This window comes from Achroia grisella, unplaced genomic scaffold, assembly GCF_030625045.1.
Source record: "Achroia grisella isolate CSIRO2021 unplaced genomic scaffold, CSIRO_AGI_Agris_v1 utg14084, whole genome shotgun sequence".
In the NCBI taxonomy this organism is placed as follows: Eukaryota; Metazoa; Arthropoda; class Insecta; order Lepidoptera; family Pyralidae; genus Achroia; species Achroia grisella.
In genome coordinates, this window is record NW_026712629.1 from 1 (window position 1) to 14,153 (window position 14,153).

Consider the following 14,153-nt stretch of genomic DNA (forward strand, 5'->3'; position numbering starts at 1 on the left):
ATTGTACACTTAAAAAACTTAACACTTAATAATGTTCAATTAGTGGGCCACCTAAGTCCTGGAACCAGCTCAGGGGGGGGGGGCGGGGGGTCATGACCCCCATGACCCCCTCTGGATCTGCTGTTGATTGAAACCATGTACGATCTACCAGTTACATACTTATTGAAATCTTAAATGAAACAGCACAGTTCGATACACAATGATTCTTATTCTTACTAATATTATAAATGCGAAAGTAACTCTGTCTGTCTGTCTGTCTGTCTCGCTTTCAGGCCAAAACAACTGAACCGATTTAAATGAAATTTGGTACACATATAGTCTAGAACCTGAGAAAGGACAAAACACCCAGACCGATACAAACAATCATACTCATGAATACAAATGTTTGTGCCGTGCGAGGAATCGAACCCGCGACCATCGGACGTAAAGCGGTGTGCTAAACCGCTAGACTACCGAGGTCGTCATCGAAATCGCGGGCACATCTAGTGTAATATATTTTTATTTTATTAAGAGATATTCTTAGTAACTAGGTACTTATCTTTATATTAATGTGAGTTGCATCTGAGCATCTTCCACTAGTTTATCATAATCAGGTGTGTAGTTGGAAATTGCCAACCTTTTTTACGATTACTTTGCCCACTCTAGTGTACGAATTTATGTTTTTTGCCACGATCTACTGGTCTAACAGTCGATCGGCCTGTTGGCTACCTCTTACTAATTTACATGAAATTTTTGTCCAATTTTAGAGTTTTAAAATATCGTATCGATATTAATTTATCGATATAATCACAACCTTACCACTTTTCCATTGGGCTCTTGACTACGGAGCTGGCTCTCGAAATATTTTTATTCACAAAATATTATACAATTTTTTTTTTCTTAATTTTTTTTTATTACCGAGCTCAGGCATGTAAATACACTTTCATTTCAAATTAAAAATGCACGTTTGAATGGATGATGCGAAACTATGGATCGGAATAGCTCTTTTTGGTAGAAAAAAAATGATGAATGAAACCGGAAGTCTATAACCTTATTGTACAGCAGCAGTTCAAAGCAGTTTCATATGAATGATATGTAGATTCAATGGTTGGAAATGAACTATAGACCTACTTTCAAATGGAATATTATTTTAATATATGTTTTTAACCGACAACGAAAGAAAAAGTGTTATAAGTTTAATTCGTTTGTGTATATGTCTGCGACATCACAGCTCCTAAACATTATATTATTACTGAGTAATTTAACGCGAGTGGCGTCTTTTTAAACCGACTTCAAAAATGGAGAAGTACAAATTGAAATGTTCAAATTTACAGCTTTCATTGAGTATATTACGGTGAATAAATTTCATTAAAAAAAATTGTCTGTCGGTCTGTTTGTTCTTGCTAATCTCCGGAACACAGCTAGTGCAGAAGTAAGTTTGTGGTCAAATATTATTATTTAACATGATGTTATAACCCGTTTAACTATATTAATAAATAACTGTGCCCACGGTTTCATACGCCTATGTTAATCTGATGTATATGCTATATTATTGTAGAGTTTCATCAAAATCTGTACGGTAGTTTTTGCGTGAAAGAGTAATAAACATCCATAGTTACACACAAACTTTCGCGTTAATTACTATATTATTGTAAAGTTTCCTTAAAATCTATTTAGTAGTTTTTGCGTGAAAGAGTAACAAACATCCATCCATACTTAAAATCTTTCGCGTTTCTGATATTAGTGAAATGTGTATTAAAAGCAAAAAAAAAGATATAACCTCATTATGAACATTTCAATAAACATTACGACGCGAAGATATTTCTCTATTTGTATAATAGTTACATATAATATATAGGGCTGCCACCATCCCGCTTGTCAACAATGGACTGCTAGAACGGATGCCTCTAATTGGTACAGCCCTAGGCGCTTCAAGTCAACGGATGCGCATTTTTATGAAAAGGAATGGCGTAGAGTCGCTTTGGTACTATATAAATTCTTTAATATTTTTACAAGGTAGACTTTACGAAATTGTAATATCGTATCGTAAGTATATTAGTCTCGCCTATTTCAGCTGCGAAGTAGCTTGCTTTTTAAGCTATTTCAGGTGAGATGTGGCAGTGAAATTATAGAGTATGGTGGCATGACACCTTAGTTCTGTTAAATAATAACACGGGAGTGTTTGAGCTCGTTTATTATACAACTGACCGTTACATGAAGTGTTGCTTACCCTAAACTTATTACTAACCTATCTACCTACATACTACCTCCACCCTTATTATATAACTTACTTAACTTAGATTACATTTACAATTAGATTCCTTTTTAAAAATTACATACTAAATAATCTCTAATCCCAACCATAACAGTCGGGAGGCCTGCGATTCCGTAGGGGATATCGCCGCCCGACTACATCCGCGCCCCTTGAGCCCTGTGTCGAATGCGGAGCCGATTGTTCCGTTGTCATAGTAGTGCTCTGTGAACGCGCGGGGTTTGAACCTGTTACCCACCCCGCCGTTGGTATCATCAAACTAGGATGTATTTTTTTTTCTAACATGTCCCTATTATTATCATCCGAAGGAATCCCGTTTAAATCACGTCTTCTTAGTTGATCTATATGCCTGTGTGTAGTTGTCCCATCGACTGCCGTTACGTAATATTCTGTATGACCCGTTTTATCCATTACCGTCCCTGCTAGCCATTTTATTTTCGTACCATATGATCTATACCAAACCGCATCTCCCACTTTAATCGCTCTCACTACTCCTCTCGATAATTTTTTTTGTTTTTCTTGTATTTTAGTAACACGTTTTTTCCGATCCGGCATTATGCAATCTAAACGCGTACGTATAGATCGCCCTAAAAGTAATTTAGCCGGACTATCTCCTGTCATATAATGCGGGGTATTCCTATATGTTAATAAAAATCTACTTAAGGCTGTTTCAACTTCGGTTTGATTAAGTAAAGCCTTTTTTATTACTTTTTTACATATTTTTACCGTATTTTCGGCTGCTCCATTTGATGATGGATGATAAGGTGCCGAAAATATTTGATCGATTCCATTTTTACTACAAAACTCTTTAAACTCAGAGCTAGAAAATGGAGGACCATTATCACTAACAATTTGCTTTGGTAGACCAAATCTTGCGAATACATCCCGTATTTTTTTTATTACAGATTTTGCATTAGTATTAACCATTTTCAAGCATTCTATCCACTTCGAGGTGGCATCAACTATAATTAAAAACTTCATCCCCGCTATAGGTCCTAAAAAGTCTAAATGAATTCTTGACCATGCACGTTCTGGCCATGACCACAAACATGGTGAATGTGCGGGTGGCATGTTGGCTACTGCCGCGCACACCGTACATAGCTGGCACTGTCTTTCAATTGCCTCGTCTATCCCCGGCCACCATACATAACTACGCGCTAAGCTTTTAGTTTTAACTATACCCATATGCGTTTCATGAAGTTCCTGTAATACTCTATTTTGACAGGCTCGCGGGATGACCACGCGGTGTCCCCACATAACACAACCCATTTCTACATATAATTCTGATTTCCTATTTAGGTAAGGTTTTAATTCTTTGATTTCAACTTCACTGGGCCATCCATCTCTAATATACCTCAGTACACGACATAATAAGGGATCTTTTCCCGTTTCTTTTATCACTTGATCATTATTTAATAATAACGCTTCGCTAGCAAAGTGTAAATAAGTCTGCTCTAGTTGGTTATCTTCCTTCATATTACCGGTTTCTTTATGCCTAGCAATTAATCGTGATAACGCGTCCGCCGTGTCAAAATCATATGCAGAGAGAATCATCGCCCAGCGCTGTAGACGACTGGCCGTCATACTGGGTATACCAAAATTAGGACCGAATATGCTCACAAGCGGTTTATGATCCGTTTTAAGGACAAATTTCCTTCCGTACAAGTACTGGTGAAACTTCTTAACGGCAAAAATGATCGCTAACGCCTCTTTATGTATCTGGCTGTAATTACGTTCGGCCGCCGTGAGCGCTCGCGAGGCGTACGCGACCACCCGCTCGTGGCCGGCGCCGCGGCCGCCCGCGCCCGCACGCTGCGCCAGCACGGCGCCGAGGCCGTGCGCGCTCGCGTCACATGTCAACACGGTCTCCCGGTCCATGTCGAAATGATCTAAAACCTCTGCGCTACTCAGAAGCTGTTTAATCCTCGTAAACGCTCGATTCTGATGATATCCCCAAAACCATTTAGTGCCTTTTTGAAGTAATTCATATAAAGGTGCTAAGTGACTACTTAAATCTTTTATAAATTTACCATAAAAATTTATCATACCCAAAAATGATTTTAATTCCGTTACTTTCGTGGGGGGTGTCATGTTTATGATGGGTTCTAATTTTGAAGGATCAACTTTAATTCCATTTTTATTTATCACAAAACCTAAATACTTAACTTCCTCCACAAAAAAATTACATTTATCTTTTTTTATTTTTAAACCGTGATCGTTCAGTGCGCTTAAAACTTCTTTGATAGATTTAATATGATCCGTAACGTTTTTTGAAGCTATTAAAATGTCATCTAAGAAAATAGAAACCCCAGATATTTTTCCTAATAGATTATTCATGATTCTTTGGAAAATACCTGGACTCGAAGATAAGCCATACGCTAAACGTTTATATTTAAATAATCCTCGATGTGTGTTTATAACTGCTAAAGCCGTAGAATCACTTTCACTATTATCCTCGTGATCCTCGAGCAAAATTTGTGTGTACGCCTGTGCTAAGTCAATTTTTGTAAAATATTTACAGCCATTTAACTCCGTAAACAAATCCTCTATTTTTGGCACAGGATATTTATCAACCAACAAGACGCGATTAAGAGTGGTTTTGTAATCTGCGCACAGACGCAACGATCCGTCCGCTTTATGTACAATTACCAACGGCGTGGCCCAGTCGGCGTGCTCCACCGGCTCAATGACGCCGGTGCGCAGCATGGCGTCGAGTTCGCCATCCACCCGCTCGCGCAACGCGTATGGCAGCGGCCGCGCGCGACAGAACACCGGCTCCGCATTCGGCCGCACTCGTAGCCGCGCTCGCTCCCCCGTGAATCGACCCAGCTTGTTTTCAAACAATTCGTTATATCTGCAATAAACATTTTTTATAAATATATTTTTATTAAAAGTATTATTATCCGCCTGTTCCATGTTATGCACAGATAATTTCGGTACTGTCAATTCTAATTCTGCCAGCCATTGCCGACCGATCAGATTAGTGGTACCGTTATGGATAACATACAAGTCTAACATTTTTACAATATTTTTATGTTTTACTCGCACTCTTATTAAACCCCGTGGGGTTATTTTACTACCATCATAAAATTTAATTATTAGATTACACGGCTCTAAAGGAATATTTTTAAATTTACCTTCATATACTTCTTCTCCTATACATGACAATGCCGAACCCGTATCGACTTCCATTAATATAATTTGATTATTAATAAAAATAGGTAAACTGACCGGCTTATACTTTGCTAGTGACATTTGAAATATTGGCTCTTCCGTGATGTATTCCTCTATGAGGTCTGCTTCTTCCGCGTCCCTCGCCTCCCCGAGGAAGTGCGCCGCGGCGTGACCGCGTGGTGGCCTCCCGTTGGGTTGCCGGCGCCCCGCCGCCGCTGACGGTGCCACGGGTGCCGCCTGTGCCGCCGGCCGCGGCGCCGGGCCCGATGTCCATGGCCGGTTGCTCCCTCCGCGGCGTCCTCGCGACGATGCGACGTCGAGACCGGGTTCATACTTCATCCCCTCCTTTTCCACGAACCCTCGTGTACACACCCGTCGCAAATGGCCCACATTTTTACAACGGCTACATGTGTAATCTCTAAAACGACACTGATTCGTACAATGCCGCGTGTCCCCACATGCTTCACATGAAACATTTTTATGATAGTTCATTGAACTGCACTCCCGTTTTCCATAATAAAAATTCTCCAATGGTGCCACGTTGTCTACCGCTTGTGCGTTCCGCTCCGCTGCCTCCAAAGATAACGCCAACGACACCGCCATTTTAAAGGTGACCTTGTCCTCCGTAAATAATCTTTGCCTTATCCCGTCACTCCGTATTCCACATACAAATTGGTCTCGCATATTTTCATCTAAATATGTCCCGAATTCACAGAATCTAGACAACTTTTTTAATTGTTCGACATATTGTGCAATCGATTGACCGTTACTCTGTCGGTATTGCCGAAACTTAAATCGTTCACATAATAATGACGGAACCGGTTGTAAATGTTTCTGCATAATTGAGATCACTTCGTCATATTTTAAGCTGGCCGGCTTCTGAGGGCTGCACAAATTTACCATTAAGTCGTATGCCGCGTCACCAATCACTGATATTAACGTTGGTAATTGTAACTCCGGTTTTATATTGTTCACGACAAAATACATGTCCAAACGTTCACAATACGATCTCCAATTTCCGTCGTCTAAATTGAATTCACTTAATTTTCCTATCGACATTATAATTTTCAATTTTTTTATCCTCGTCGCCACTGTTAAATAATAACACGGGAGTGTTTGAGCTCGTTTATTATACAACTGACCGTTACATGAAGTGTTGCTTACCCTAAACTTATTACTAACCTATCTACCTACATACTAAGTTCTAGGGTAAAGGGATTTGATTATACAAATTTCTGGAAAATTTGTAATGGGGATGGGCCATGAACGTGATAAAATGTTTGCTCGAGAAATTCAGGAGATGATCTGGCAAGGCTGTCGGCAGAGAGCATGCGCTGTATCGGCGCGTGATAGCTCCAGGTGGACCGTGACAGTTATAGGAGACAGTTTTCAAGTTGAACCAGCGGGCTCCGTCTGCTGGGCCGTCCGGTCAAAGATTCAGTGCGTAACAGACCTTCTTGGTATTTGCTCGTGTCTCCCCTATATAACAATTTGTCAGGCGGATGCAGCCACCTCTATAACTACATATGTAATATACTTATGGTATACGCGCATTGCATATACAACAGTTAGTAATAGAGACTAGTAAATCCATGACTCAAATTCAAATTCAAATTCAAATTCAAAAATCATTTATTCATGTAGGACATTTTAGCCGCTTATGAACGTCAAATTTTTACATTATAATTTTATTTTTTTCCCTACCGTCCAGTTCGGTATATAGATCCAATTGAGAAGAACTGGCAAGAAACTCAATTGAATTACTTTTTTTTTAAAGCCAGTTTATTTACAATGTATATTTATATAGGTGTCTATGTCTAACATTAAATGAAAATTCAGTGCATGAACAACTATTGCCATGCACACTCGTCATTCAAGTAATCGTTTAGTGAGTAATAGGCTTTGCTCAGTAAATATGATTTAACAGATGTTTTGAATTTATTTAAGGGTAATTCCAACATATCCTTTGGTATCTTATTGTAAATTTTTATACCTATTCCCATAAAAGACCTATTAACTTTTTCTAAACGATACTTGGGGACAGCAAGTTTGTCTTTAAATCTTGTATTAATATTATGAATATTGCTGTTTTTTGGAAATAAGTCAAGATTTTTATGAACATATAGGATATTTGAATATATAAATTGAGAAGCAACGGTGAGAATATTTGCCTCTTTGAATTTCTCTCTTAATGAGTCACGACTCTTCATACAGTAGATCGCTCGAACGGCACGTTTTTGTAATATGAATATATTTTTAATATCTGCCGCTTTTCCCCATAGTAATATTCCATAAGAGAGTAAACTATGAAAATAACTAAAATAGACTAATCTAGCAGTATCAGTATCAGTGTACTGTCTAACCTTACGCACGGCAAAAGCTGCTGAACTTAGTTTCGCTGCAAGGCTTTGAATTTGTGCACCCCATTGTGTTTTATTATCTAGTGTGATTCCTAGAAAGACAGTAGATTCTATAAATTCCAGAGATTCGTCATTTAATTTAATATTGCAATTAGTATTAAAACTTTTAGACAGAGAGAAATTAACACATTTTGTTTTTTTAGCGTTTAACATAAGATTGTTAGCTGTAAACCAGTGCAGGAGACGCCGCAAAGCACTATTTACATCGTCATAATTATTAGTCATTCTATTAACTTTAAAAATCAATGAAGTATCGTCTGCAAATAATACTATGCCGCATCTATCCTGCATGGCATATGGGAGATCATTAATGTAAACTAGGAATAAAAATGGACCGAGAATAGATCCTTGAGGTACACCCATTTGCACAAGTGACCCGTCAGACGTAGCGTTGCTAACCTTCACTTTCTGTATTCTATCAGATAGATAAGATTTTATTAAATTTAAAGCATTGTCTTTGACGCCATAAAAAGCAAGTTTTTTTAGCAATGTATTATGATCAACGCAATCAAAAGCCTTAGAAAGGTCACAAAAAACACCTATCGCATCCATTTTAGTTTCCCATGCAGCAAATACATGTCTAAGCAACTCTGCACCTGCGTCTGTAGTTGAACGACCTTTGGAAAAACCGAATTGACTATTGTGGATTAAATTATTTAAATTGAAATAACTGACAAGCTGCATAAGGATTATTTTTTCAAAAATTTTACTGAGTGCTGGGAGTATAGATATAGGTCTATAATTTATTGGGTCACTCCTATCTCCAGATTTAAAAAGCGGTATGATTTTACTAATTTTCATTATGTTAGGAAATTTACCTTCATCTATACATTTATTGAAAATAAAAGCAAGAGAGGGCGCAATAATTTCCATTATACTATCTAGTATTTTAATAGATATACCCCATAGATCCTCTGTTTTTTTATTATTAAGCTGTTTGAATATTTTCATTATTTCTACTGATGATGTATGTCTAAAGTTAAATACAGCTGATGACTTGCTAACATTGTCTGTTAGTAAAGTTTCAGCAGCAGACGGGGAAGATTTTAGAGCCTGTGTCGTAATTAATGGAATATTAGTGAAATAAGATTCGAATGTATCCGCGACCTCTGTGTCGGAATTTACCAATTTGTTATTAATATTTAAAGCTATTTTACTATTTTGAAAATTAACTTTTCCAGTTTCGCTATTTATTACTTTCCAAGTGGCTTTTATTTTATCTTTAGATTTAGTTATTATTTTACCTAAATAGAGAGACTTAGCTGTATGACAAACCTTTTTAAATATTTTCGAATAAGATTTTACATGTTCATGAAATAAGGGATCGGATATATAGCTTCGTTTTTCGTAAAGTTCGTAAAGATTAGCCCTAGACTTATAAATACCAAACGTGGCCCAGTCACAAAACTTTGATTTTACACTAGTTGAAAAGGTTTTTGTTTTAAATTCACTGCTAGCTTCATGTTCAATTAAATTAAAAATATGTTCACATACAATGTCCGGGTCATATTGAGGTACTATGACACTAGATATTTTATGTTCAATTTTATTTTTAAAACGTGCCAAATTCTTTTGTGTTATTTGTCTGCATGTAATTGTTTGAGTCCCTTTGGATCCCTTAGTTTCAATTATAACTTTTTGTCCATAATGATCAGATCCAAGACAGTCGAAATTCATTTTCACCTTTACTTCACAATTACAAAAAACATTATCTATACAAGTGGCAGAATTTCCTGCGACCCTAGTGGGTTCTAAAAAAAGATTGTGCAAATTAAATGATTTAAATAAGTTAATCAATCTTAAGCTTATTGAGCATTTCGATAATAAATCAACATTAAAATCGCCACATACAAATAATGTTTTATTCCTCCGTGCGACTCGTCTCAATGCTTCCTCCATAGCCAGTTCAAAAGAATCAAAACAAGCCGATGGCGGACGATAAACGCAAATTATTATACAAGTAACTAATTCTACGCAAGATAGTTCAATTGTTTGCTCAATAGAAATATTTACAATGTCTTGACGGTTTTTATATTCTACATCATTTTTTAAAATAATAATTGACCCGCCATGAATGGCATTGTTCCTAGCAAAAAAACTAGCTATATTATAATGTTCAAAAGGACAAATTATTTCATATTGTTTAAGCCAATGTTCTGTCAGACATAACACCCGTACATTGTTAGATTCTAAGAATAGACTTAATTCTAATTCTTTGCTGGAGAAGCCACGAATATTTTGATGAATAATGACCATATCCTGTGGCTTAACCAATGTCGTAGATGTTAGTTTAAATTAACACATGTCACATTATTAGTATTATTACTAATATTACTAATTAAATCCGTTATACTACTTATAATGGGATCATAAATGTTATACGCTAGTAAACTAGCAATAGTCTTTTTTTGTTTTTTAGGAAGATAAAAATTACCTCCCGTCATATAATAATTTGTAACAAATTTGTTACTTTCAAAATAAAATATATCATTACAATGATATGTCATCGAATAAATTAAATTATTTATACTATAAATGAACTTATTCTGTTCATTAGTCAGGGATTGAGAGTAGGGAAATGCGCATAATAATATTTTACCTATACCAAGCTCCACTATATTGTATAATGATTTTATTAAATTAACTATATCAGATTTACGCATATGCAAACAATTCCCTAACGCTATTACTAGGGTCGTGTGAATATCATATTTTTCATTTACTATATTTCTTATAATGTTATATATACCTGATCCCGGAAAACAATTATTTATTACTTGTTGCGAGAGACAGTTCGATAATAAACTACCTAAATCCTTGCCAAATTCATCTGAATAAATAATTGTTCTCCTGATGGTTTCATGTACAGTGCTGCATTTATTTACTTTTGTACTGTTTCGTGTGGGTAGACATGAAACGTCTGGTTCCGTGACGGATGAGATATCAATGTTCAACTGATTATGGTGGGACGGTTGGATATAGTTATCAGACTCTGGTGAATTACAGTGACATCTATCCGTAAGAGAAACAAACCGCTCCATGTTGTAGTTACCTAATTTTATTAAATTATCCAACTGATCAGAATATTCATGTATTTCATTCTTAGCTGATTCGTATTTCAAAGATAAATTGGACAACGAGTTCTCTAATAGTTTAATTTTTTGTGATAATTCATCTATTTCTAAATCTTTGTTATATATTTTTTCTTTACAATTATTTAATTCTATTGATAAGTCAATTTTTTGCTTCCTAGTAATAATTGATTTTAAACACTTTTTATGACTTTTCACTAAATTTTCTGATTTTCGAATAAATTTATTTAATTTTACATATTTTTTTAACTTATTACTACTATTAATAGGTACTTTATTAGGACTATAGGAGCTTGGTGTATTTGTCAAATCTATGGTCACAAGGGGCAGAGCAGATGTTTGATCACTAGTAGTATTTAACATTTCTGTATACAGATCCATGGTCTCGTTATAACTACTCAACCGCCTGTGATCCAACAAAGATTTATTTTGTGATTGAACTTCCTCAAGGTGCCGCTCTAGATGAGTGATTTTCTGCAATGCTGACTCATATGTGTCTCTGCACAGATCATATTTATTTACAATTTCTTGAAGTTTTTCATTTTCGATATGTAGAACTTCAAAGTCTGTACTGATCTTCACTAGGTCATTCTTCAGAGCCACATATTTATCAGACATCAACTTAATTTCAATCTCACTTTCATCTCGTTCCTGTAATAAGGCCTTATTTAATTCATTGGATTTTTTTAACTCTAAGAGTGTCACCTTGAGCTTAGCATCAAGATCACATGCTCTGCGGGACATCATTTTTAATTATTATGTTAAATATCTACGAAACAAGACAACAATGAATATTATTCAATAGAAGAAATGCAGTGTTGAAAGTGCGCTATTTCCCTTCAATAAAATAATTTAATAATAAATAAATAAATAAATATTGTTAGTAAAAACTTTAAATACCAATACTGTTACAAAAAAATAATTAATCTTATATATTACCACTACAGTAAATATGTCTTAATTTGTCATATGATATCTAGCAATGGCTATGGATTACTAATATTGTATTGTTATTTAATCAAATACATAAGTTTAGTTTCGTGCAGCTATTTGGAATATATTATCAATATGATAATAAATAAATTTTATGAGCTGTATTGCAATAACAATAATATTTTATGTTAGTGGGTAGTTTTTTTTTCCTCTCAACAACAACAACCGATCTTCACTATCGAATATTTAACTTTAATATTATTGTTTATTTGTAAACGGATATAGTAATAGTGAAGTGTAATAACTGTATTTAATAATTAAAGGAGTCAATAGAAATCCAAGACTTCTATTGTAAATTACCAATACTTTGACAGTTGGCGGTCCCACAAATTTTGTAACGTAGATTTTTGTCACAAAGAAATCACAGATTTGCACACCAACAATAATCGACGTTACTTATGCCCAAAACTCACTGATTATATACACTAGTATCGTTATTTCACAAGTAATAAATTAAAAACAATAAATAAATAAGAGCCAACTGACAAAGACTGTTATCGGCAGTGTTGCCAGAGAGAAAAAAAAAGACTATTTTACAAGGTAGACTTTATAGGTAAAATCACTTGCGTGGGTATCCTACATATTCAGCCGCCAAGCAGCTTGCTATACGAGCTATTAAAAAAAAAATTAAAATATCTTTATTCATGTAGGTCTATTACAGACTCTTATGATATGTCAAATCTACCGTCAGTTCGGAATGATTTAGAGATGAGAAGAATTGACAAGAAACTCAGCTCGTAATTTTTTTTAATGTTGTACATATTTACAATAATACTATTTCATTTAAATTCAAATTTGGGAGAATAGAGTGACCACCAGCATATGCTATATAAAAAAATTTAAAAAAATCAAAAAATCTAATCAGTGTTCGCAATCGGGACTAATGGCTGCATACCTATCAATGTACTATATTAAGATACAAGGTTGACCCTTCACGCAGTTTTTCTTGGAAATCATCTTGGTTAATTTTTGGTTATTTTATCACAATGTGAAATTAATCTAACCTCATGCGTATCATCTTCCACTAGTGTTCCTTCAGCGGAGATGGGTGGACCATTTCTTTATCAATGATTAAAAAACATACTTTAGTCCTTAATGACTTGAGTGGTATCATGGGCGGTACGTGATATCGTGATGTCTATAGAGCAGTTCATATATGTAGTGGCGTTGCTATTATCTAACAGTGTCCTCTTATCATCAGGTATTGTAAAGAACAAAGCAATGGTTTACTACGCAAACTTAGGTCGAAAAGTCATAAGTTCAAATCAAGTCGATACCAATCATAACCGTATATCAATTTAAATTTCTCTCCTACTCTTCGGCGATGTAAACACCGATAAGAAACTAAACTTATTTTAGAAATGACGAGAGGTCATGTCACGGTGTATTCAAATATATCAAGCGAAATGTGGACATGTCAAGTGTTGTCAGCACTACATCGACAGTTGACAATGACTCTGACTACTTCATCAAGGATAACAGTCGTGAAGTTATATTAGTATTACACATACTACAGTTTGTGTAATACTAATATAAGTTAAGTTGCCGAAGACGAGGCAGACGCCGCACTTCCTGGTTAAAAAACCTCAGGCAGTGGTTTGGGATGAGCACCAGGTCCCTTTTCAGGACCGCCGCGGACAAAGTAAAGATCGCCATAATGATCGCCAACCTCCGATAGGAGATGGCACCTAAAGAAGATACTACAGTGAATGTACCAGGAGAACATGACTCGCAAGTAGGCTAGAACCTACCGCCGTATACTGGAGTAATGTGTTTTCTTTATTCAAACATACCGAGCGAAATGTGGACATACCAAGTGTTGTAAGCACTACATCGACAGTTGACAATGACTCTGACTACTTCATCAAGGATAACAGTCGTGAAGTTATATTAGTATTACACATACTACAGTGAATGTACCAGGAGAACATGACTCGCAAGTAGGCTAGAGACTACCGCCCTATATTGGAGTAATGTGTTTTCTTTGTTCAAACATACCGAGCGAAATGTGGACATGTCAAGTGTTGTCAGCACTACATCGACAGTTGACAATGACTCTGACTACTCCATCAAAGATAACAGTCGTGAAGTTGTCTTAGTGTTACCGATCCTACAGTGAATGTACCAGGAGAACATGACTCGCAAGTAGGCTAGAGACTACCGCCCTATATTGGAGTAATGTGTTTTCTTTATTCAAACATACCGAGCGAAATGTGGACATGT